At 40.7% G+C, this 26,680-nt stretch overlaps 1 long non-coding RNA gene across 1 annotated transcript in view; it reads right to left on the bottom strand.

The window, feature by feature from the left end:
- LOC103665318 overlaps nt 1-26,680 on the bottom strand; it is a 76,627-nt gene that overhangs the window by 42,008 nt on the left and 7,939 nt on the right. Inside the window, exon 2 of the long non-coding RNA XR_005833395.1 lies at nt 14,195-14,412. This is a non-coding gene — a long non-coding RNA (uncharacterized LOC103665318). The remainder of the gene's footprint in view (nt 1-14,194; nt 14,413-26,680) is intronic.

Here is a 26,680-nt window from a genome sequence, read left to right as displayed (position 1 = left end):
AGCACCAATTTAAGAATATTTCCCAATCTTCTTCCATTTATTAACATTCTTTTAATGTTCTAGCCCTTTTTAGGTGGTATCTGTCTAATCACCAGTTTAGATATAGAGTCATGCCAAACTCTGAAAAGGGATCTTCTATAAGTTAGGAGTGTACTTGGCTCTAAGTGATAAAATAATGCAAAATTACATTTGTTTAAACAAGAAATGAGTTTACTTCTCTTTCAGTAGGACCTGTATGGATTTGGACATGATTAAATCCAGGACCCAGCCCTCAGGAAATTTACAATCTAAAGGAAAAAATAAACAACTGCTGATAATGTGAAACAGAATGTACGCTTTGCTATAATAAAAATAGGAGTAATGGGCTGGGGAGCACAGAAAAGGTTAGTTCTAATTGGTAAATCCAAGAAGATTCCTTTGAGGAAGTGACATTGACTTAAGCTTTGAAGGTGAGAAAAATTTCAGTAGAGAACAAAGGAGTTAGGGGTATATGTAAAATGCAAGGGGGAGACAAGGGTATTCTGTGCCAAATAAATGACATGAACAAAACAGAGAATAATAAAAGCACTAGCCCATTTCCCATTTATACAGGGGGTATACATCTGGAAGAGGCTCTTTGTTGTTCCCCCAATATCCACCCTTCCTTTCTTTCATAGTAATAGAATCTTTAGTGAAGTACATGGCCGCTCAAAATAAAGACATTTCCAGACTCCCATATAGCTAGTCTGACCACATTACTAAATTCTGATTGATGGGATGTATACAGATGTATCATGAGATAGCAACTGAGAATCATCCTTAAGAAACCAACCAGCACTGTCCTTGGCCTTCTTTCCTTCCCTTTACTTCCTTCCTGCATATAGGAATGTGATGTCGGGGCAAGCTTGAGCAGCCTTCTTCAAATTTGAGATGCATTTGGGCATCGTGTTGGAGGTTCCAACAGTCTATAATTTCCATAGAACCTTCCCATGGGTCTAGATTGGCTTTTCCATTGGGAACAGGGTCAGTGGGGAAAATACTATGCCTGCCCCTTGAGATCTACAATGAGAATGTATCCTACTGAACAGTGTTGAAAAGAGACACAGGCCACCAAACAGACAGCAATTCTAGATTAACACACATTCTTAGCTGTGTTTTTTTAATACATGAAGGGGATGGGTACCTGCTCACAGCAACCCTTGTCTAAATCCTCCTTCCCCCGTATCTACTTCCCTCCCTACACTTTTTCTCTCTTTCAATCTCCAAATTTCCCTGAAAATTTCCTTCAAAATCTCCTCCAGTAACTTTAGCTTTGCTATTTCTCCTTGTAACCCTCTGAAGATCCCAGGCATGCAGCATTCCACAAAATATTTTTATCCTTCTGTAAAATTCAATAAAAGGTGATGTTTTCAATGTTAGTCTTTGATTCTAACCCCTGAATGTGTCTCTGTTTCAGGAAGCAACCAAGAACCTCTAAAGAAACAGTGGAAAATATGTGAATCAGGCAATATTGCTTGCCTTCTCAAAAGCCATTTCCCTTTTCTCCTTACTAATAACACTTATTTTATTCAGATTTGAGGAAGCAGTGTGCTCAAGGAAGTTTGGACTCTATCCCAGCACTAGAAGATTAAACATAATTAGCCAAGCCAGCCATGCTGATTCCATTTCCTCTCCAGTAATTGGTGTGAGCGTGGGCATATGACCCACTTCTACTCCAAAGGGCCTGAGGAGAACCTACTAAGAACTTCTCAGAATGATTTTTCTCCATGATTAAAAAGAAGAAGAAGGGGTGCCCGAGTGGCTCAGTCGGTTAAGTGTCCGACTCTTGATTTTGGCTCAGGCCATGATTTCAGGGAGGTGAGATCGAGCCCACATCGGGCTCCATGCTGGGCGTGAAGCCCACTTAAGATTCTCTCCCTCTCCCTCTGCCCCTCCCCCACTCGCATGTGCTTTCTCTCTTTAAAAAAAGGGAAGGAGGAGGAGGGGAAGCATAAAGGAAGCACTCTCTTTCCTGTTTGAATTCCGTTATGTGAGGACATGATGCTTGGAGCTATGGCAGTCATTTTGTGATCATGAAATGAAAATCAGAAGAATCACAGAGAAGCCAACCCAGAACCCAGGTATCAACTGACTGCTAAATTAACAAACCTCGGAAAGTTATTTCCAGATTTGTGCCATGTGAACAATAAACTTTTATTTTTAGTCTCTATTAAATATTCTATTTCTTATAGCAAAAAGCATCCTAACTGATAAAATATTCATGAATGACATCCATTTGTTTCCCTTTCACTCAATATTTCAAGGTTATTGAGGTTTTTTTAAATAAAAATATCAAATATTATTATAAATACAATCTTTTAGTTAGGTATAATTATAAATTAGACATAATTCATAATCTCTATTGATAATATTTGATAGATACAATTAGACCTCACAGACACGTAAGGCTAAATCTCTATGGAGGTCATGACATTCAGGTCATTTTACGATGTCTGAGGGAATTCCTTACCAGATGGTAAATCTCATTTTCATTTCCTTATCGGACTGGCTGAACCCATGGGCTGCCCAGCCAAAGAAGTTGACAGCCATGCAGTGTGCTCATCGTGTTCACAGCCAGGCTTGGTACCTGACCTGAGAGTGGGGGCTATAGATGGCCCCAAGCCTCTCAGCAAAATGAAAAGCCAAGTGGTCAAACTGGAAGTTCTGCACAGAGACCAAAGGTTTCCATAATACCCTTGCTGAAACGATTCAGCGTTTCCCTCGGAAATTTTATGAGAAACTAACAACGAGTCTGAACTGCTTTTTCCCAGCCGATGCAGTTTTCCTGACCGCCCTAGGACACAGCGTATGTTTGTACGCAGCCTTCTTCACAGTCCATTGGATCTGGACTATCATGTAGCCAGCTGTGTAATGTACCTGCCCTAATGCGCAACACATTTACTTTAAAATGCCATTTGTAGATTCTCTCAAGCCTGCAAAGGACATAATGAGATAATGTGGTGGAAAGCACTCGGTACTCTGTGAAGTACTATAAAAATGTTGCTATTTTTATTACAACTCTAGATTTTTTTTTTAACTTTAAAATGTTAAAGTGAGCAATGGCTTTATAAAAACCCTCCCATGGTCCCAGAGAGCTGCTACTAAGACTTTGGGACACATACCTACATGTAGACCTGTGCTAATGGTTTCTACCATTTTTACAGGCTAACATTCTGTCCAAGAAGCAGAAATAGTTCAGGGATTCCACCTTTTCCTCTGACTCTTAAAACAGATAAATATGTAGTGAGCACTTCCAACCCTGAACAATTAAAACAGGTGTGAAAATGCCTTAAGGAAACCTAACTCAAAATTGGAGTAGGGTGCCGTGAAAGAGGGCTTTCACACGAGGACGACTGGTTGCAGCTTGCCCAGTCCCGCAGGAAGAAGGAAGATTTCCTCCCCAGGGGGCAACAGCAAGCTGCCATCCCCTGCAACCAATGAGAAGCCACCACTACTTCCAACTCTCATTTTCCTCCTGTTACCAGTGAGACCCCCTCAACTTGGAAGAGTCCTTAGGAGCCTCTGCTAACTATTATTTTGTCTTGTAGTGACGAACTAATGAATTGCTGGAACAGGAAAAGAAACATCTTGAGTACGGCCTGCACAGATAAATCATAAAGTGTCAAGTTACCTCAGCTTCCTTGTAATATTTCCTTAATATCACTAATGTGTATATAAGCATATTTTCTGAGCGTGCATGCACAACTTTATGCACGGCCATTCAGAGGCCTCACCCTCTCAATATTCATCCCAAACCCTAATAAAGGGAGCCTGCTTACCCCTGTTGCGGGAGTCACTATTCCCCCCAGACCTCCTTATTTGTACAAATGAAGATCACACTGTGAGGTCACTCCACCTGGTCTAGTCTCTCTGTAACTCACCAAGGAGCTGGCCCACTTTGGTGCAGTAACACTCCAATGGACTTTTGTTCAAAACAAGTCCCCCCAACTTGCTCCTGTCCTCCATGAAAGGACACTTTCCTCTTTTGTTCTCCAGACTTGGCTGTAGCTCATATTGTTTGCTTGTCCCAAATTGCAATTCCTCTGCTATTCCTGAAAAGACTGGATTTTGCTGGCCGAATTGCTTACTCTTGTCTTTTAAAAGGTTGACACGGGATAAAGCCTAAGATCATCTGTAAAGTGGACACAACGCCCGTACCCTATGATCTCACTATTCCCTGTGTTAAGCATAGGATCCAACTCAGCAGGTGTCCTAGAAATATGTGTTGAGCTGAGCTGAATTCATGAAAGACTGTGGAACTCTTTTTTTTACTTAGACTCAGTTAATTAACATATGTATTATTAGTTTCAGAGGTAGAGGTCAGTGATTCATCAGTCTTATATAATACCCTGTGCTCATTACATCGTGTACTGCCTTCATGCCCATCACCCAGTGACCCCCATCCCCTCATCCTCCTCCCCTCCAGCAGCGCTCAGTTTGGTTCCTATGGTTCAGAGTCTCTTATGCTTTGTCCCCCTGTCTGATTATGTCTTGTTTTATTTTTCCCTCCCTTCCCCTATGCTCCTCTGTTTTGATTCCTACATTTGTAGAATTCTTTCTATTCAAAGTCTGGTCCATAGACGCGCTATGGTGGCATCACACGGAGTGTATTCGAAATCCAGAATCTTGGACTGCACTCCAGACCTACCAAACCAGAATCTGTTTTTCACAAAACCCTCAGTGCTTGGTGTTCACCTCGAAGTGTGAGAGTTCTGCTACAGCAAACTTGTCTCTGCTGTGTTCACGTTCGTTCAGTCCCCCCAGGAGGTGACTTGAGACATTCTTGTGCACACCTTGCTGCATCTCTCCCTGGCGGCACCCTCTGACCCAGGAAACCTGCTGCTAGGCTGGCATGTGTCAGGTAGGCCTGAAGTGCTGTGAACCTCACGCCTTCATGGGGGCAGTGAGTTGGTGCATGAAGCTCACAGGTTTCCTGGCCTTCAGTAGGAATATTTTCAGGCATATTCTGCACAATTTTTCAGAGGGTCCCCAGGGATATTGATATCCAGTTGCCCATAATGATAACCCATATTGGCTTTCCTGCATTTCTCTCTCCCTCCCTCACACTGTCAGCATTACTTCCTGGAACCATCTCCCGGATAAACTGTGGTCACTCATCCCTGTCTCAGGGTCTGCTTTTGGAAGAACTCAGATGACGATAAGTTGTCTTCCACTTCCAGTAGTCTATGCTTTCTTTCTATTCTAGCCCCTTGCATTAGTGTGGTCAGGCTGCCTTAACAAAATACCATAGAGTGGGTGGCTTCAACAACAGACTTTTAGTTTCTGGCAGTTTTAGAAGCTGGAATTCCAAGACCAGGGTGCCAGGCTTTCTGGTGAGAGTTCTCTTCCTGCTTGCAGACAGCTGCCTTCCTGCTGTGTCCTCACAAGTTAAATAAATACTCAATAGGTCAGTGAGATCAGATAGATCAGAGCGAAGAGGGAATTCAGCCAGCTGGCTTCTAATCCTGGTTCTACCACTAAGCTCTGTTTGCTCAACTGAAGAATCGAGATGTTGGACAAGGTGATCACTAAGGTATGGTAAGGCTGAGTCCCGGGTAGGAGAGCAGGTCCAGGAACCAGAGTTTCTGGACTCCAAATCCAAGGCCCCTTCCAAACACACCGAACTACTTCTCCCAACAGTGTTTTTAGGAGCTTAAAGAGCAACAAAAGACCCAACAAGCTATAACATTTAACTAAAAAATGTACCTCACTCTTTCGTTCCTTAAACCTAAATCACTTTGATTACAACCAATTCATGACAATTCACACTAATGAAAGGAAGCATTGCTATGAATAATTCAGAAACTCACTAATAATTGGCCCAGCTGTAAGACGCTCCTGCCAAGAGAAGCGTCCCGGGAGGCCACCCTGGCTGGGTAGGTGGCAGGCGGGCCTCACAATGCATGCAGATGATCTGCAGGACAGGAACAGCCTGTTGCCAGCCTCAGGATCGGGTTTACAAAAGCACAGTCACTCTCAGACCCTCTGGTGGTGGGGATGGAGGAGACCTTCAGTACCTGTGGCCAGGAGGCTGAGGGGAGCTGTGGGTTTTCAAAAGCTGACATAACACGAGGTCTGTACAAGTGTTCTACCGGCTTCTTAATCAATTCGCATCACTTCTTTGTTCCAGGAGCTCTATCAGCAGCCACCCTCATTCCACATGGCCACTCCTGGCCTTGGATATTGCTGCAGGAACTGGACGGCGCACAGCAGGAAAGATGCCAACAATCCCACAAAACTCCAGCGAGCCACTGAACAATGAACTTCCCTCAGTATTCTCAAAGGACAATGGAGGGAGGGGTGTAGGGAATCACCTGTTGAACATCTCCAAGCAACATATAGTCTCCCCCTTCTCTCCCCTCCCACTCCCCCCTGCCAAGAGCATGACTTGTGGGGAAATCTTCCCAAGCGGATCCGACTGAATTCACCCCCATCATTGGAGCCATACATCTTTGCTCCCACAGTCTGGAGTTAAATTAGCCTATTTCCACCTTCGGTGAGCCACAGAGGAGCGAGCACCTTTTATGCTACCGCAGTCCTCAGAAAACAGCAGCAGCTGCATGGTCTTACACCAAAAACATATCTGTGCACGTGGCACTAGCCACAGGGATGTCATTAAGCAATGGTTTAGAAAAAGCACTGGATACTTGTGCTTAGTGTGACCTTGAGTCTGTACCCCAACAGCTGTGAATGCTTGATGAGAGGGACTGAAGAGGACTGCAGCACCCCAACCAGACAAGGTCAGTAATGCTCCATATGTGGTATAATTTGAAACCGACAAATCCAGACTTTAGGAAGTGTCCTATTGTCTGGCTACTTTGCGATGATTTGTTGAGGCGTAGAACAAGATCATATCTGGATCTGACACCTCTTATGTCCCAGTTGACATCCTCTCTGCCCACCTGTTTACTCATCATTACTGACGCAATCCACTGCACTCAGATGGAACCTGACCACACATTATGTCAATCCCCACCCCCAAATACACAGCCCAGTTGCTGCCCCCAGGCTTCTCTGTCACTGCCAAACCATGTGAGATGCCTGCAGACCAACCATTCTGATCACACAGGTGGCTAAAAGTGGGAGGAAGTTAACACCAGGGAGCAACCCTTGAGCAATGGGGAACTAGAAGCAGGAGATATATTTTCTCTCCTGTGTGACCTTCACATTTTACACAGCTCCTCCAAGGGTCCCTGGAAGAATCGAGCTCTGATGTCCCATCCTGGAGACCATAATGCACCGTAGATTGGCCTTCTCCACTTTCCACTTTCATGCTTCCCAATCTGAACATCTTGAAAGCAAAACCTTGTCTTAGGCACTGCTTTCGGGAAGAATCCAGGCAAAAAAAAGCTGTCGCCAACAGTGTCCCTAGAAAGCAGACCTTCTGCATGGGATTCTGGATCTGAATCTTTTGTGGGCAGACAGAGATAAGGACCACTTAGGTGTTGGTATTTCAGGAGGTAATGACCCTGGGCATGCAGCAGTATCACAAACACCAAGATGTTCCCGTGGTGGAGAGAAAGGAGCAAAAGAAAGTAAAGGATTGAACTATGTGACTGGAACAGTATGCCCAGTATGTTAACTCTAGTGATTGTGAAGCTGTCCGGTTTCATTTAATTGATTTAGAAACCCTGACAAAAGACAGGCTCACGTTAGCTAACTAGCAATTCAAGGCACACTGTGAAAGTCATAAAGTCTCCCTTGCAGAGTTGAAAGAGGCCCTTAATCCTGCAGTCTATGTTGAAAACCAGAACTAACTGTCAGGGTAACAGAGCCACAAAGAAAACTGGAGGCACAACCTCAGGAGTGTCCTGTGCTGAAGCCAGGGCCCCAGTGTGGAGACGGGGGGACCCTAGGAGGCAGTAGGGACTCAGCACAGGGACCTGGCAGGAGGTGGGGCAGAAGCACCCATGGGCCCTTCTCTGTTCCTGGGGACACATGAGGCAGCCCAGGGCTCTCAGAACTAGCCTGGGAACACCATGGCCTCGGCCATAAAGCCAAGAGAGACTCCTATCGCTGTAATGTGAGTTAAATTTTGTAAATGTATCATTATCTTCATCATCTCCAAGGAAAATTACTCTTAGACTTTGTTATATACATAAATATATTCAAGCTATATATTTTAACATTTAAAGAGTTTAAAAAGCAAAGGCCTGAAGACCAACTGGAAAGGAGCTAACTTGGGGGATTAGAAACAGCAGAGGCTTTCAAACCACACAGATGAGAGTTCAAATGCCAGCTATGCTGCTTACAACACACCAGTTTCTTCGTCTGTAAAACAGGAGGATCTTGTTGTGAGTTGTTGGGTGTTCAACAGTACAAAGTGCGTAAAGCTCCTGGCTCATAAGCAGCAGTCAATACACGTTATCTAGATTCTTTCTTCACCAGGTAAAAAACTGAGCCAGGTCTTTCATCATAAAATGAGCACTGGCGATTATCAATATTGTATGTTTGGTATGAACAAGGAAAATAATTCAGTTTACTGGTCTAGAGGGAAATTTCCTCATTTTAAGGATAAAATAAGCCAATTTCTCATAAGACTATAGCAATCCCCTCCTGGTTAATTTATATGTAATATGTGAATCAGTTAAACTCATTCTTTAGTAACAAAGCTAGCATAGAGAAATTTATATTAGAAACCCTTGATTGAAGGTTTGGCTTAATTTTTATGGCATTAAACTGCTAGAAAATTTGGACTGTTAACAGTTTTTAATAATTACTGTCAAGGTTTCAAAGCTCCAAAATTGGCAGGGGTCTTATTTTACTTTTGAGTTTTAGTTCCATAGCATAATATGCAGCAGAGATTTGGCTGCTGTCCAGGGAATCTGATCCTGTAGACAGCCCAACAGGCCAAAACATCCACTTCTGTAGCTAACCCTATGGCAGCAGACTTTGAATTGGCCACTTCATTCTGAATTTTTTGGGGGTAATTTTCATGCCCAGGAACATGGCTGAGAAGGCTTAGAGTAGCCAGATCAGACAGTGAGAGACGGCTGCATAATTCGGTTCAGAAACCTTCACAAGACAAAGATCTACAGGGAACTGAATCAGTTTTCTCTAGTTTAGAGGCTCCCTTCAGAGAAACCATTTGTAAAGCATTTCTGTAGGGTGATCCCTGCTGAGAAAAGTCCTTCCAGAGGAAATGTGCAATTCAACTGCCAAGTCTCATCACTCACGTGAATGAGTTTTGGGTATTTAAAAATCATCTTAAGTGAATATTTTCCCCATCCAAGAAAGACAGTCCAAAGCACAACGTATTTTAAAAGCAATACTGGTAGGTTAGAAAGGATCAGGCAAGAGGTGATAGATAGCAGATTATAAAAATACAAAACCTTAATTTATTCTGTATAGAAAATGCAGTGTTATTCCTTCTTTCATTCTACACACGTTTATGGAAAGTGTATCAGGCACCAGCATTAGGAAGGTAAAGACAAGCAAAACATAGTTCTTGTCTTCCAGAACCTCATGGTCCATTCTATCTCAAGACAAACTGATAAAATATAAAACTATCTATATAAATAGAATGTAGGAGTACTGGGAAAATAGAAAGAACAAAGCTACTGAGTCCAATCAAGTTTTATGCACAAAAGATGGGAACAATAAAAGGTACACACACTGGCCAAACCCAAGATGACTTCTCAGAAAACCGAGATTGGGAACATTCTTAAATAAAATAGCTAAATATTGCTTTAGTAGGTTAAGAGCTGGGGCATGATAATGGAGCAGTAAAGGAATTCTTAAAATTATTTTGAGAGGCAAAAGAGTTGAGGAAGTTACCCATGTGTGATGGAAGCACGGGTAAAAAATATAGAGGCATGGGGCGCCTGGGTGGCACAGTGGTTAAGCGTCTGCCTTCGGCTCAGGGCATGATCTCAGCATTCTGGGATCGAGTCCCACATCAGGCTCTTCCGCTATGAGCCTGCTTCTTCCTCTCCCACTCCCCCTGCTTGTGTTCCCTCTCTCGCTGGCTGTCTCTATCTCTGTCGAATAAATAAATAAAATCTTTAAAATATATATATAGAGAGAGAGAGGCAGTTATTTCTGCAGCTATCATATTATTTCATTTGCATATTTTGACTTATTAGTTGGAATAGGGGAGAATATTTGACCAAAGCCCCGCCAATCAGATTCCTTCCCAGGGAATTTCAAATGAGGATTCCAGCAATTCCAGTCAAGTGTTTTTCCACCACGTGCTCAGAGAAGCAGAATAAGCCAGTTAACCTAGAAAAAGGACAATGAAGCAAAGAGAGAAACTGAGGTGTTAGACTAGGTGCTCCAGGAAAAGAGGAAGAGTGGCCTCCTCTGTTCCTGGCTGGTGACAAAGCCCTGGTTCCAGTCCCACCTGAGACCCAGGTGAATCAACTGCCTGTGTTGTAGGAGACAGCCTTGCATCCATCCAGAAAATTCCCCCTTTGGACTTAAACCAGGGTGAGAGATTTGTAACAAAGAGTCTCTGACTATAACACACCCCTCCAACAAGGCTGACCTGTTCACTAACCTCAAAATGCCATTGGCATTTCTAAGAAATGTAAATTTCTACTATCCCTTCATTGTCCCACCCCCCAAAACCCACCCCACCCCCACACAAGTCCCTTGCCCTCAGTAAAGTCTTCATGCCTCAATGCCTTTAGATGAACTCCTTGGAGATCAAGACCAGAATGAGATACCACCTTACGCCAGTTAGAATGGCAAAAATAGACAAGGCAAGAAACAACAATTGTTGGAGAGGATGTGGAGAAAGGGGATCCCTCCTACATTGTTGGTGGGAATGCAAGTTGGTACAGCCACTCTGGAAAACAGTGTGGAGGTCCCTTAAAAAGTTAAAAATTGAGCTACCCTATGATCCAGTCATTGCACTACTGGGTGTTTACCCCAAAGATACAGACGTAGTGAAGAGAAGGGCCATATGCATCCTAATGTTCATAGCAGCATTGTCCACAATAGCTAAATCGTGGAAGGAGCCGAGATGCCCTTCAACAGATGACTGGATTAAGAAGTTGTGGTCCATATATACAATGGAATATTACTCAGCTATCAGAAAGAACGAGTTCTCAACATTTGCTACAACATGGACGGCACTGGAGGAGATAATGCTAAGTGAAATAAGTCAAGCAGAGAAAGACAATTATCATATGATTTCTCTCATCTATGGAACATAAGAACTAGGATGATCGGTAGGGGAAGAAAGGGATAAAGAGAGGGGGGTAATCAGAAGGGGGAATGAAACATGAGAGACTATGGACTATGAGAAACAAACTGAGGGCCTCAGAGGGGAGGGGGTGGGGGAATGGGATAGACCGGTGATGGGTGGTAAGGAGGGCACGTATTGCATGGTGCACTGGGTGTTATACGCAACTAATGAATCATCGAGCCTTACATCGGAAACCGGGGATGTACTGTATGGTGACTAACATAATATAATAAAAATAAATAAAAAGTGTATGTGTAAATAAAAACAGTTTTTAAAAATGAAATCAGATTTAAAAAAAAAAAAAAAAGAAACGCAATTTTTTCTTACTTCACATCGCAGCCCCTTCCAGATGCGCCACAGTGCGGGAAGTCTTTGAAATCCAACATGCATCTTACATCGTAATTCCAACCAGCCACATTTCAAGTGCTCCGTCATGACATTGGGCTTATAGCTACCATATTGGCCAGTGCAGCTCTACAGTTTGAATCTAAGCTCTGCCACTTCCTTACTGTGTGATGCTGGATAGATTACTTAATCTCCCCAAGCCTCGTGAAGTTGTTTTTGCTTATTAAATGATTTATTCCCTACAAATCCTTTAGCATCGTGTCTGGCACAGAGAAATCGCTCAAATCTTAACCACTGATTTTATCACAAGATACAAGGGTAAACAGGGGAAAATCAGAGAAAATTCATAGTTTGGTGGCATTCAGTAAAATAATTTAGCATAAAGTAACGAATAAACATCCTATTTTGACTGTTAGAATTTGTCTTTTATAGTGCTTAAGAGCTAGCTTGAGATTCAAATCCCGATTCTGCCACTTACGAGCTGTATGAAATTGGGAAACTTCTGTAATCACTTGCCTCTACAATGCCTTCATCTGAGACCTGAGAAGAGTGATGGTGTCTACCACATATTATCATCACCATCATTTTTAGCGGCAGCAGCGTCACTACTGATATTGTTATCCTACCACCCCAGATAGTTAGTAGCACTTTAGTCACTGGGTCTCAGGTCCTCAGCCTTCACTAAATACATGCTGACTTTTAGTTGACCTGGAATCAATTAATCTATTATACATATAATCATGAATTTTCTCTATTCAATGTATACAGCCACACGAGGGCAAAAGCATAATTACAACAGACTAGTTAGAAATATCTGGTTTGCAAACATCACAATCCAATTCATAATTATAAGTGCTATGAAATAAAAGTAGGATGCTGGGGACTAGGCATATAAAATGAATGATAACCAGATACTGTCTATGGGCCCTGCATACTCTCCCATTCCCTTCTCTGTTCTCCTTTATATCACAGGGGCTGGAAGCCTGGGAACTAAATGTCATATATTCAGTTGCCAGCAGGATAGTGGGTAGGGTTTCGTTTAGAACACAGAGATATGCTCATGCAAGACTCTGCTAGCGTTAGCAGAGAGGTGGGCTTCACAAAAGGGGGTTTTAATAATAGCTTCCATGTTCCCTTGAAATCCACTCCCCTGGGGCTGCAAGGATCTATGTAGGCTGGCTCTGAGTTCCTGACAGTTTCTGACCTATGGGTAGCATTAGAATCTCTCTGTCTCCTTGGATGGACCATAGGACCATTGTTGTCCTCTTGACTTTTGCTCCTTCATTCCTCTCAGTGATTTTTGTAGGCAATTCCCTCCCCCTATTAAGTCTTGTTCTGTTTGAGATACCTAGAATGATTTCTGTTTTCCTGCCTGAACCCTGACTGATGTTGTTGCTTTTCTCTGAAAATTGATCTTGACTCCCCAATCGAGGTGATGCCTCTAAGAGATGCAGGTAGTAAAATGTCAGGAATTAAATTTAGAAATTCTAATTCATTGACAAAGTTTAATTTCAATAAGAGTAACAATAACAATGAAAAGCAAAAGCCATTGCCATTTCTAAATGGCAAAGAAAGTACTTTTTACAATAAAAGAGTCCTCTTTTTTATGACTCTTTTACTGCCTCAAAAGTCAACCTAAAACCACCTAGAATGATTTGTTTATTCCCCCCCCAAAAATTCATACAGTGAAGTCTTAATCCTCAATATTATGGTATTTGGGGGTGAGACCTTTGGGGGGTAATTAGGTTTAGATGAGGTAATGAGGTTGAAGAACTTATGACGGGACTTATAAGAAGAGGAAGAAACCAGAGCTCACTCAGTCTCTGCCATGTGAGAATACAGCAAGAAGGTGGCCATCTGCGAACCAAGAAGAGAGCTCTCACCAGACACCATATCTGCCAACACCTTGATCTTGGACTTCCTAGCCTCCAGAACTGTGAGAAATAAATGTTTGTTATTTAAGCCACCCAGTCTATAGTATTTCATTATAGATTCCCACACTAAGACAAATGTAATACTAAAGCCCATGTTCTTAACCAGGAAATTGTATCCACTACATAGCATGTAACTGAGAACCGCTGTCACCCACTGGGGAGATAACCTTGGGCCACACTCATACCTATGCTCAGTCTCCAGCATCAGTGCCATCACCATGGAGAGATACCATATCCTATAACAACTCTCCTTAAAATCTTGCTTCCTTGACCACAGAAGACATTAACCATGTGTTAACATAATCATTCCCATTTCTGGAAACACAGATGTAAATGTTGAAAGAATCTACAGTTTCAAAATAAGGCTGAAGCTAAGGTGGCCCCACTTGATCTTAATTGAAATAAGTATGTGGTAAGTGCAATTCCCAGCAGTCATTCTGAAAACCATGCAGCACAAGAAGATTTTGTTTTCATCTAATTTAGCAAATCTTAACTAAAAATACCCCAAGAGTCCCACTCACCCAGGAGAAAGTCAAGGGGTGGGGCCCTTCTCTAGAGAAGGGATTGAACAGAGATATGGTCAAAGCCTCCTGTCTTGCTAGGCTCCTTCCCTAATGAGACACAAAGCAGATGGATAAAGCAGCTGGGATTAGAACAGAGTGTTCTTTGAGGCTTCAGGCTCTGTGTTTCCACAGCAACATCATACCTGGAGGGAAGCAGCCTTGTGATGAAGCCCGGCACGTCTGTCTCCATAACGACAAGATCATGGCAACTTGGCCATGACTCCTCCCTCTTCCTCCTCAGCAGTGACCACAGTAACAATGCTACACACCCTCAAGTTCCGGATAGGCAAGTGTCCATCTCTGAACTTCTTTGATGGATGTCTCCGTCAGCTTCCCCAGATGCAGACATTGAGATGAGGATCTGTGAGCAAGTGATCTTTTTAAAGAAGTACTCCCAAAGAAAACCAGGAAGAAATATCACCACTTCGGAAAACAGTTTCATGGTTTCTTACAAAACTAAACATACTCTAACCATATGATCCAGAAATCACATTCTTGGTATTTATCAAAAAGGAACTGAAAACAGGTCCACAAAAAAAAACCTGCACATAGATATTTATGGCAGCATTATTCATAACTGCCAGTATTTGAAAGCAAACCAAATATCCTTCAGTAGGTGAATGGATAAACTGTGATACATCCAGACAATGGAATATTACTTAGTGCCAAAAAGAAATGAGCTATCAAATCATGAAAAGACATGGAGGAAATTTAAGTGTATATTATAAGCCAATTTGAAATAAACCAATCTGAAATCTCTACATACTATAAGTGTCCAACTATATGACATTCCAGAAAAAGCAAAACTATGGAGACAGTAAAAAGATCAATGGTTGTCAGGAGTTAAGGGGGAAGGAAGAATGAATAAGTGGAGCCATAAGATTTTCAGGGCAATGACTACTGGAAATTTACCAAAAAAAATACAAAAACACTAGTTCAAAGGGATACACGCACCCCTGCATTTATTGCAGCATAATTTACAACAGCCAAAGTATGGAAGCAGCCTAAGCACCCATCAGTACATGAATGGATAAAGAAAATGTGGTGTGTGTGTGTGTGTGTGTGTGTGTGTGTATACACACACACACACGAATAATACTCAGCCATAAAAAGGAGTGCAATCTAGCCATTTGCAACAACATTCATGGAGCTAGAGAGTACACATCAGTCAGAGAAAGACAAATACCATATGATTTCACTCATATATGGAATTTAAGAAACAAAACAAATGAGCAAAGAAAAAAGAGAAACCAAGAAACAGGCTCTTAACTATAGGGAACAGAAGGTTACCAGGTTAGGGGATGGGTGAAATAGGTGAAGGGGATCAGGAGTACACTTATCATGATGAGCACTGAGTAATGTATAAAATTGTTGAATCACTATATTGTATACCTGAAACTAATATATCACTGTGTGTTTTACTAGAATGTTTTTTAAAAACTGAATTAACTAATTAATTTTAAAAATGCGTTTGTCAATTAAAAAGGAAGGAAGGAAGGAAGGAAGGAAGGAAGGAAGAAAGAAAGAAAGAAAGAAAGAAAGAAAGAAAGAAAGAAAGAAAGAAAGAAAGGAAGGAAGGAAGGAAGGAAGGAAGGAAGGAAGGAAGGAAGAAAAAGAAAGAAAGAAAGAAAGAAAGAAAGAAAGAAAGAAAGAAAGAAAGAAAGAAAGAGAAAGAAAGAAAGCGAGCCACCAGAGTTAATTCTGTGACATTATGTGTGCGTAAATGCTGGGAAGAGGTGCAGCAGTATCCCAGGGGGGAAAAAAGAATTCTAGGGCAATGAAACTATTCTGATTGATACTATACCTGGGATACATGTCATTATGTGTCCAAACCCACAGAATGTACAACACATGAATGAACCCTAATGTGGGCTCTGAGTGATAATGATGTGTCAGTGCAGCTTTATCAGTTGTAACAAATGCACCACTCTGGGGGGGGGGAATGTCAGTGATGGGGAAGGCTATGCCTATGTGAGGCAGGGAATATATGAGAAATCTCTGTACCTTGTGTACAATATTTCTGTGAACTTAATACTGCTCATAAAAATAAAGTCTATTTTTAAATAAATAAAGTCTATTTAAAAACAAAAACAGGGAGCCTGGGTGACGGAGTTGGTTAAAGCTTCCCACTCTTGGTTTTGACGCAGGGCTGATCTCAGGGTCATTGGGATGGGGCCCTGTATGGGGCTCCATGCTATCAGGGAGTCTGCTTGAGTTTCTCTCTTTCCCTCTCCTTCTGCCCCTCCTCACCATGCTCTCTCTCTGTCATACGCACACATGCAAATAAATAAATGAATCCTTGAAAAAAAGAAAGAAAGAAAAGAAACTATAATTTATAGGGGAAAAAATTGAAGAAATCCTTGTAAACTAGGATTAGGCAACAAATTATTGGAATCAACACCAAAAGTACAATCCATAAAAGAAAAAAATGATAAATTATACTTCATCAAAGTTTAAAATTTTTGTTCTGTGAAAGACCTAGTAAAGAAGAAAAAAAAAATAAGCTACAAATTGGGAGAAAATATTTGAAAATCACATATCTGACAAAAGACAAGTGCCTAGGATATATAAAGAACACACAGAGCTCAACAATTAAAAAACTATCCAGTTGGAACACGGGAAAACGACATGAAGAGATATTTTAACAAAGAAGATACACAAATGACAAATAAATGAAAAGATGTTCAGTATCATTAGCCAGGAGAGAGAGGTAAGATGGTGGAGGAGTAGGGCAGCCCTAAGCTTGCCTTCTCCCTCAAACACAGATAGATAAATACCAAATCATTCTGAATACCCAAGAAATCCACTGAAAGTCTTCGAGAACAAAGCTGCGTATCTACAAACTGGAAAAATGACCCGTGCAAGGTAGGAACTGTTGAGAGTTGGTTTATGGTAGAAAAGCGCTGTGGAAGCTCCCCAGAGGAGGGAGCGCTGATCGCAGAGGGAGCAGCGAGAGAGAGGAGGAGAGAGAAAGCACGGGGCGGAAGAGTGAAAACAGGCACAGGGGACTGCACAAGAAAACCATTCCCCCAAAACCATTAACAGGGAAAAAGGAGAAGGTTACAATACCGCCAAGTTTTTATCAACAGAGAAGCACAGTCTGAAGTTTCGGAGGTCATGCCTGGGGAGCTCCGGTGGGGGAGTAGGGTAGAACCCCAGCAGCGGGCAGCCTGAGGATCCCCAGACTCGCACGGGGACAAAGCGGTTCCCCTGCTTGGAGTGCATTTGGTAGAGATGATACGGCCTCTCTGCAGGCAGAGGGCCCCGCGGGCACCATTGAGCTGCCCTGCTCACCAGAGTAGGAACAAAGGCCGGCTGAGAGCAGCAATCCCGGCCTGGCACCGGCTGTGTTGCGATTTACCACAGACGCCAAACCGCTGCCTGGCCGCGCAACTGTTTTCTGAGAATGGTTGACACTGGCCACAGCTTGGAGTGCATCTGGAAGAGGTGGCACTGGCCTCTCCACAGGCGAAGGACCCTGCGGGTACCACTGAGCTGCCCAGCTCACCGGTGTAGGAATAGAGACACCAGCTGAGGGCAGCAAACGCTGGCGCCCCCGTGTGTTGTGATTTACCGTAAACCAGCTGCGCCATCCGCAACTACCTTCTGGGACAAGCCAGCACCAGCCACAACACAGCGACACCCTGCCCCAGAAGATCAGTGTGGGTCTGTGCCTCTGGGGTCTCTGAAGCGTGGGGTTTTGAAACACAGCCGCACCTGAGATAAAACACAAGAGTGCCCTGCCATTTGACAGGTGGACAGCTCGCACACAGGGATCTGGCGGCAACCAGGGACACGGGAGAGCATTGTGTGTGTGTCCGTGAGAGCTTCCTGAAGCGGGGTGGCGCACATTTTCCACTCTGAAGGCAAGAGAAGGGGTGAAGCCATTTTCTCCCCACCAGCCAGCTTGATCCACCTCGGTGAGCTAAACAGCACCACCAAGTGGAGACCGGAACCACTACACCATGCCCCACGCTCCCGTGCCTTGCAGAGACACCTCCACTAGGGGGCGTCCACCTGAGAATCAGAACAGAGGGCCCCTCCCCCAGAAGACCCGCACAAACCCCTTCCCCACACCAAGTGTACTGACTAGAGAGTGCTGCAGAGCTTTAGCTGGTAGGGGAAACAGGTTCTAGCGTCCTTTAGATTTTTTTGTTTCTTTGTTTCTTTTTTGTTTTTGTTTTTTTTACGGGGGAATACAGAAAGAGAAATTTTTTTAAAAGATTTTATTTATTTGACACAGAGAATATCTGTGAGAGCACACAAGCAGGGGGAGCAGAAAAGGGAGAAGGAGAAGCAGGGTCTCTGCTGAGCAGGGAGCCTGACACAGGGCTCGATCAGGACCTAGGATCATGACCTGAGCTGAAGGCAGACGCTTTACCAATTGGGCCACCCAGACACCCCCAGAAAGGGCAATTTTTAATTTTTTAAATTTTATTTTTTATATTTTTTACTTTTTAAATTTTTTCTTTTCTTTCTTCCTACCATTTTTCTATCAAGTTTCTCATAACAAGCAGACCAAAACACACCTAGGATCTAGCTTCCTTTATTTTATTTAAAAAATTTTTATTTTATTTTATTTTGCTTTTTCCCCCTTCAAAATTTCAAGACAGAGGAATTCACCCAAAAAGAAAGAACAAGAAGAAATGACGGTCAGAGATTTAATCAATACAGATATAAGTAAAATGTCTGAACTAGAATTTAAAACAATTATAAAGATACTAGCTGGGCTTGACAAATGCTTAGAAGACACTAGATAATCCCTTACTGCAGAGATAAAAGAACTAAAGTCTACTCAGGCTGAAATTTAAAAATGCTAGCATACAAGATGCAAACCAAAATGGATGCCATAAAGATGAGGAGGACGAAGCAGAGTAATGGATCAGTGGTATGGAAGATAAATTTATGGAAAATAATGAAGCTGAAAAGAAGAGGGAAACAAAGGTGATGAATGACAAAGGTAGACTTAGGGAACTTAATGACTTACTAAAATGGATAACATTCGTATCATAGGAGCCCCAGAAGATGAAGAGAGAGAAAAGGGGGCAGAAGGTTTATTTGAGCAAATTACAGCTGAAAACTTCCCTAATCTGAGAAAGGACAGACATCAAAATCCAAGAAGCACAGAGAACTCCCATTAAATTCAACAAAGGCTGACCAACGCCAACGCATATCACAGTTCACAAAATACACAGAAAAGAATCCTGAACGCAGCAAGGGGAGAAAGTCCTTAACCTACTAGGGAAGACAGATCAGGTCCACAGCAGATCTGTCCACAGAAACTAGAATATACAGCAGGATACATTCAACGTGCAGGATATATTCAACATGCTGAATGAGAAAAATATGCAGCCAAGAATACTTTATACAGCAAGGCTGTCATTCAGAATAGAAGGAGAGATAAAGAGTTTTCCAGACACAAAAATTAAAGGAGTTCATGACCACTAAACCAGCACTACAAGAAATATTAAGGGGGACTCTTTGAGGGGGAGGGAGACCAAAAACGACAAATACTAGAAAGGACCAGAGAACATCACCAGAAACACCAATTCTAGAGATAACAAAATGACACTAAATTGATATTTTTCAGTAATCACTCTGAATGTAAATGGACTAAATGTTCCAATCAAAAGACAGGATATCAGAATGGATTAAAAAAAAAACAAGATCCATTTATATGCTGCCTACAAGAACCTCATTTTAGACCTAAAGACACCTGCAGATCGAAAGTGAGGGGATGGAAAACCATCTACCATGCTAATGGACATCAAAGGAAAGCCAGAGGGCCCATACTTATATCAGACAAACTTGATTTTAAAACAAAGACTATAACAAGAGATGAAGAAGGGCATTACATTGTAATTAAGGGGTCTATCCATCAAAAAGATCTAACAATTGTAAATATTTATGCCCCCAACTTGGTAGCACCCGATTATACAAATCTATTAATAACCAACATAAAGAAACTCACTGATAACAATACAATAATAGTAGGGGACTTTAAACCCCACTTACAGCAATGGACAGATCATCTAAGCAGAAGATTAACAAGGAAACAATGGCTTTGAATGACACACTGGACCAGATGGATTTAACAGATATTTTCAAATGCACTGGGTGTTATACACAAATAATGAATCATGGAACATTACATCAAAAACTAAGGATGTACTGTATTGGTGACTAACATAACATAATAAAAAATTATTATAAAAAATAAAATAAGTACAAAAATAAAAAATAAAAAAACATTCCATCCTAAAACAGCAGAATACACATTCTTTTTGAGTACACACAAAAATAGAATAGATCACATACTGGGTCACAAATCAGGCCTCAACAAATACAAAAAGATTGAGATCATACCTGCATATTTTCAGACCACAACACTATGCAACTTGAAGTCAACCATAAGAAAAAATTTGAAAAGACCAAAACTGGGCTAACCAGGAAATTAAAGAAGAAATAAAGAAATACATGGAAGCAAGGAAAACACAACAGTCCAAAACCTTTAGATACAGCAAAGACAGTCCTAAGAGGGAAGTATATTTCAGTACAGGCCTACCTCAAGAAGCAAGAAAAGCCTCAAATACACAACCTACCTTACACCTAAAGAAGCTAGAAAAGGAACAGCAAATAAAGCCTAAAGCCAGCAGAAAAGGGGAAATAATAAAGATTAGAGCAGAAATAAATGATATAAAAACAAAAAACAGCAGAACAGATCAACAAAACTAAGAGCTGGTTCTTCAAAAGAATTAATAAAATTGATAAATCCCTAGCCAGACTTACCAAAAAGAAGAGAGAGGCACCTGCGTGGCTCAGTTGGTTGGGCATTCGACTCTTGACTTCAGGTCGGGTCATGATCTCAGCGTTGTGGATGGGGCCCTGCATGGGCCTTGGCACTCAGTGTGGAGTCTGCTTGTCTGTCTTGCTCTCCCTCTGTCCCTCCCCCTGCTCACGTGTGTGCATGTGTGCTTCCTTTCTCTCTCTCTCTCTCTCTCTCTCTTTTTCTCTCTCAAATAAATAAATTAAAATTTAAAAAAGGAAAGAGAAAGAACCCAAATAGGTAAAATCACAAATGAAAGAGGAGACATAACAACCAGCACCGCAGAAATACAATTATAAGAGAATGCTATGAAAAATTGTATGCCAATAAACTGGGCAATCTGGAAGAAAAAGACAAATTCTTAGAAACTTACAAACCACCAAAACTGAAAACCGAAACAGGAAGAAATAGAAATATGAACAGACCCATAATCAGCAAAGAAATTGAATCAGTACTCAAAAAACTGAAAAAAACAAAAGTCCTAGGCCAGATGGCTTCCCAGGGGAATTCTACCAGACATTAAAAGGAGAGTTAATAACCTACTCTCCTCAAATGGTTCCACAAAATAGAGATGGAAGGAAAACTTCCAAGCTCATTTTACAAAGCTGACAGTACTTTGATTCCAAAACCGATGAAGACCCCAGTAAAAAGGAGAATTACAGGCCCATACCCCTGATGAACATGGATGCAAAAACCTCAATAAAATGCTAGAAAATCAAATTCAACAGTACATAAAAAGAATTATTCACCATTATCAAGTGGAATTTATTCCTGGCCTGTAGGGGTGTTTCGATATTCACAAATCAATCGACATAATACACCACATTAGTAAAAGAAAAGATAAGAAATATATGATCCTCTTGATAGATGCAGAAAATCATCTGACAAAATACAGCATCCATTTTTTATAAAAACCCTCAACAAAGTAGGGATAGATGGAATATATGTCAACATCATAATGGCTATATATGAAAGATCCACAGCTAATATCATCCTCGATATGGAAAAATTGAGAGCCTTTCCCCTACAGTCAGGAACAAAACAAAGATGTCCACTCTCACCGTTACTATTTAACATAGTACTAGAAGTCCTAGCCTCAGCAATCAGACAACAAAAAGAAAGAAAAGGCATCCGAATCAGCAAGGAAGAAATCAAACTTTCACTATTCACAGACGACATGATACTCTATGTAGAAAACCTGAAAGACTCCACCAAAAACTTGCTAGAACTCCTACATGAATTCAGCAAAGTTGCAGGATATAAAATCAATGTACAGAAATCTGTTGCATGTCTATACACCAATAATGAAGCAGCAGAAAAAGAAATCAAGGATTTAATCTCATTTGCAACTGCACCAAAAACCATAAAATACCTAGGAATAAGCCTAACTAAAGAGATAAAAGATCTGTATTCTAAAACTACAGAACACTTATGAAAGAAATTGAAAAGGAAACAAAGAAATGGAAAAGCATCCCATGCTCATAGACTGGAAGAACAAATATTGTTAAGTGTTTATACTAGCCAAAGCAATCTACACATTTAATGCAATCCCTATCAAAATACCACCAGCAGGGCACCTTAACTCAATCCATTAAACATCTGCCTTCAGCTCAGGTCAGATCTCGGGGTCCTGGGATCGAACACCATGTTGGGCTTCCTGATCAGTGGGAAGTCTGTTTCTCCGTCTGCCTCTGTCCCTCCCCCCCAGCTCGTGCTCTTGCTCTCTCTCCCAAATAAATAAAATCTAAAACAACAACAACATTTTTCAAGAGCTAGAACAAACAATCCTAAAATTTTTACGGAACTACAAAAGACTCCAAATAGCCAAAGCAATCTTAAAAAAGAAAAAACTGGAGGCACCACAATTCTAGATTACAAGCTATATTACAAAAATGTAATCATCAGGACAGTATGGTACTGGCATAAAAACAGACACATAGATCAATGGAAGAGAATAGAGAACCCAGAAATGGACCCACAACTACATGGTCAACTAATCTTTGACAAAGCAGGGAAGAGTAACCACTGGAAAAAAAAGACGGACTCTTCAACAAATGGTGTTGGGAAAACTGGACAGCAACATACAGAACAATGAAACTGGACTGATTTCTTACACCATACACAAAAATTAATTCAAAATGGAAGAAAGACCTACTGTGAGACAGGAAATCACTAAAATCCTAGAGGAGAACGCAGGCAGCAACCACTTTGATCTTGGCCATGGCAACCTCTTACTAGACATGTTGCCAGAGGTAAGGGAAACAAAAGCAAAAATGAACTATTGGGACTTCTTCAAGATAAAAAACAGCTGCACAGTGAAGGAAATAATCAACGAAACTAAAAGGCAGCCTATGGAATGGAAGAAAACATTTTCAAATGAAATACCTGATAAAGAGTTAGTGTCCAAAATCTTTAAAGAACTTATCAAACTCAACACCCAAAAAACAAATAATGTAGTTAGACAAATGAGCAGAAGACATGAATAGACATTTTCCAAAGAAGACATCCAGGTGGCCAACAGACACATGAAAAGATGCTCAACATCACTCACCAGGATGAGATATCCCCTCACACCTGTCAGAATGGCTAAAATTAACAACACAAGAAACAACAGGTGTTAGCGAGGATGCGGAGAAAGGGGAACCCTCTTGCACTGTTGGTGGGAAAGCAAACTGGTGTATTCCCCACCATACTGCTGGAGAACAGTAAGGAGATTCCTCAAAAAGTTAAAAACAGAACTACCCTACAATCCAGCAATCACACTAATAGGTATTTACCCAAAGGATTAAAAAATACAGATTCAAAGGGGTATATGCACCCCAATGTTTTTTAACAGCATTATTAACAATAGCCAAATACAGAGAGAGCCCAAATGTCCATTGACTGATGAATGGATAAAGATGTGGTGTATATATAAATACAATGGAATATATTACTCAGCCATCAAAAAGAATGAAATCTTGCCATTTGCAATGATGTGGATAGAGCTAGAGTGTATTATGCTAAGCGATATAAGTCAGAGAAAGACAAATACCATATATTACTCATATGTGGAATTTAAGAAAGAAAACAGATGAACATAAGGGAAGGGGGCAGAAAAAGGAGAGAGGGAAACAAACCATAAGAGACTCTTTACTATAGAGAACAAACTAAGGGTTGATGGAGGGAGGTGGATAGGGGATGGGCTACATGGGTGATGGATGTTAAGGAGGGCACTTGTGATGATCACTGGGCGTTGTACGTAAGTGATGAATCACTGAATTCTACTCCAGAAACCAATATTGCACTGCATGTTAACTAATTAAAATTTAAATAAAAAATATATCATTAGACATTAAGAAAATACAAACTGAAACCACAATGAGATATCCTTATGTACTTATCAAAAAGAGTAAAAATAAAAATAGTGAAAACATGAAATAAAATAGCAAGAATAAATTCTAAATAACAGTAATTATAACAGGTAAATTAAACTCTTGGTTTGGATGATCAAAACAAAACAAAACAAAAATCCAATAATTGTTGCTTAGAAGAGCTATCCTTAAAATGATGTGGAATGATTGAAAATAAAGTGATTATATACAACCTTTTTTATGCACACAGATGATTGACAGATAGATATAGATAGACAGATAGATAGACAGATAGATAATAAAGAATAAAATAAAATTCTCTTGTCAAGTTGAGCATTTGCATAGCCTATGCTTTAGCAATTCCCCTCGGAAGCATGTGCCCAGAAGAAACTCTTGCCCATGAGCACTAGGAGATACTCAGGAATGTTCACGGCAGCACTGTGTGTAATAGTAAAAAAGTTAAAATCCTTTGATAGAATGACATATTCGAATCATGAACTACTTTATTGAGGTAAACATGAATGAACTGCAATAACACAGAACGTGGATGAATACAAGAAGCATAATGTTAAGCAATAAAATAAGTCCATAAAGGCTTACACACAGCACAGACACTCTTTAAAAGTTTAAAACCAGCTAATGAAAAACAATATGTTTTTTACATATCATTGATACCTATATGTTTGTATGTGTATATATATGATAAAACAATTTTTTAAAGCAAGGCAATGATAAACACAAAATTTAGGATAGCTCTTACCTTTGAGAAAAACAAGCAAATGGTTCGGGAGGGGTGCTGAACAGAAGCACATAGATAGATGAATTATTACTGTTTGAGTTCTTGAGTCAGGTGGTGAGTTAAAAAATACTTTTTTTAATCTATCTTTTTAAAGGGATGAAAAAAGACAAACTAATCAGATATTAACCAGAAGAAGTCAGTAACAATCCTAAAACTAGACTAAGAAAGGATATGTAAGATAAAAAAACATCATATGGGATAAAGACAGGTATGATGTTGACATTAGGAACAAGAGATGGAGATATAATGATCATGAACATATATATTTTTTTAATGTAGGCTTTAAAATATATGAATAACTAACAGAACAATGAAATAAATTAATCTTCTACTTGGAAATTTTTAAGTTACCATTTTCAGAAACTGATAACCAAAGGAGAAAAAGAAAGAGCAAAAGGGTAGCACATTTAATTCCCAAACTCAAACTGAAAAACATGTTACTAAAAATACATGCAAAATGTATATAACCCATTCCAAACCGAATTTGGGGCTTTTCAGAGCTGCTCTTTTTCTTTTCATACATTTTAACGTTTAGCCTTGAAAACCTAGAGACTCTTCTAACTCTGGTGAAAAGTCTTTGCAAGATAAGGAGCAAATATCTCCACTTCCCCCTGAAGCTGCCGGAAAAGCACAGAATATTCTGCATCATGAAACTGACCTGACAACTTTAAATCTAACAAAGATTTGTAAGACATCCAGATTTCAGAAACTGTTGTGATATCCTGGGGAAATAGTTCCTCATCACTAAGAGGCTTACAATGCTGACTGGCTGTTTTACAATGTGTTGCCCTGGTGATAATATTTAATATGGCATCTTAAAGATATACTTGTTGACTTTCTTTGTTAAGCCAGAAAGAGATCATTGGCACTTAAAGTGCCTAGAGAAAACAAGTAAAATGGCTTTTACATTTCCATTTTAGAGTTTGATTGAAAGTCTTGTCTTATTTAAATAAATGAATAGCACTTGGGTTAAACAGAAAATCATGAGGGAAATTATAAGCTACTTAGAACTGAATGACAAAGAAAGTACTATATATTAAAATCACCTAAATAATAGAGGGAAATTTGCATCTTTGAATATACTGAAAGAAGATTAAAAACAAATTAACTATTTCTCTTTTTCCTCTTCCTTTACCTTCCATTCTTTTTCCTTCTTTCCTTTCCTGAACAATTCAATCCTAAATGTATCAGATGAACCCACTTCTAAGATACGTGGGCATCTACGCCATAGGAACGGGGAGACGGTAAGCCAGAGCAGCCAAGAGCTCAGAGTTGGCATCTGAGAAAGGTAAGAAGGGTGTCCACACATGGTAGTGGCCCCAACTTGGCCAAGCAGGGTAAGAGTTCACCTCCACCCAGATGTCATGGGGAGTCAGAGCCCTAGCAGGGTGAGCAAGTCATCCCAATGGAAGGGAGAGCTGGCATGGGAGTTTGAAAGAATGGGTACAGTGAGGGCCACACAGGGGAGGGCATGGTGGCAGGGATGAGAAATTGAGTATATGCAGGGAATTAATCAAATAAGTAAATAAAGGGTGTCCCAAAAGTCTTCATACAATTTGAAGCTTTAATAACTTCAGAACCATAAATTCTACAAACATAACAAATTAGTTTGAATATTGAGTATTAAATTTTCTTCTATACTTACTTATAT

This window comes from Ursus maritimus, unplaced genomic scaffold (assembly GCF_017311325.1).
Source record: "Ursus maritimus isolate PB19 unplaced genomic scaffold, ASM1731132v1 scaffold_8, whole genome shotgun sequence".
NCBI lineage: Eukaryota > Metazoa > Chordata > Mammalia > Carnivora > Ursidae > Ursus > Ursus maritimus.
Note: the sequence above shows the minus strand (reverse complement) of the source record. Positions and strands in the feature narration are given on the sequence as shown.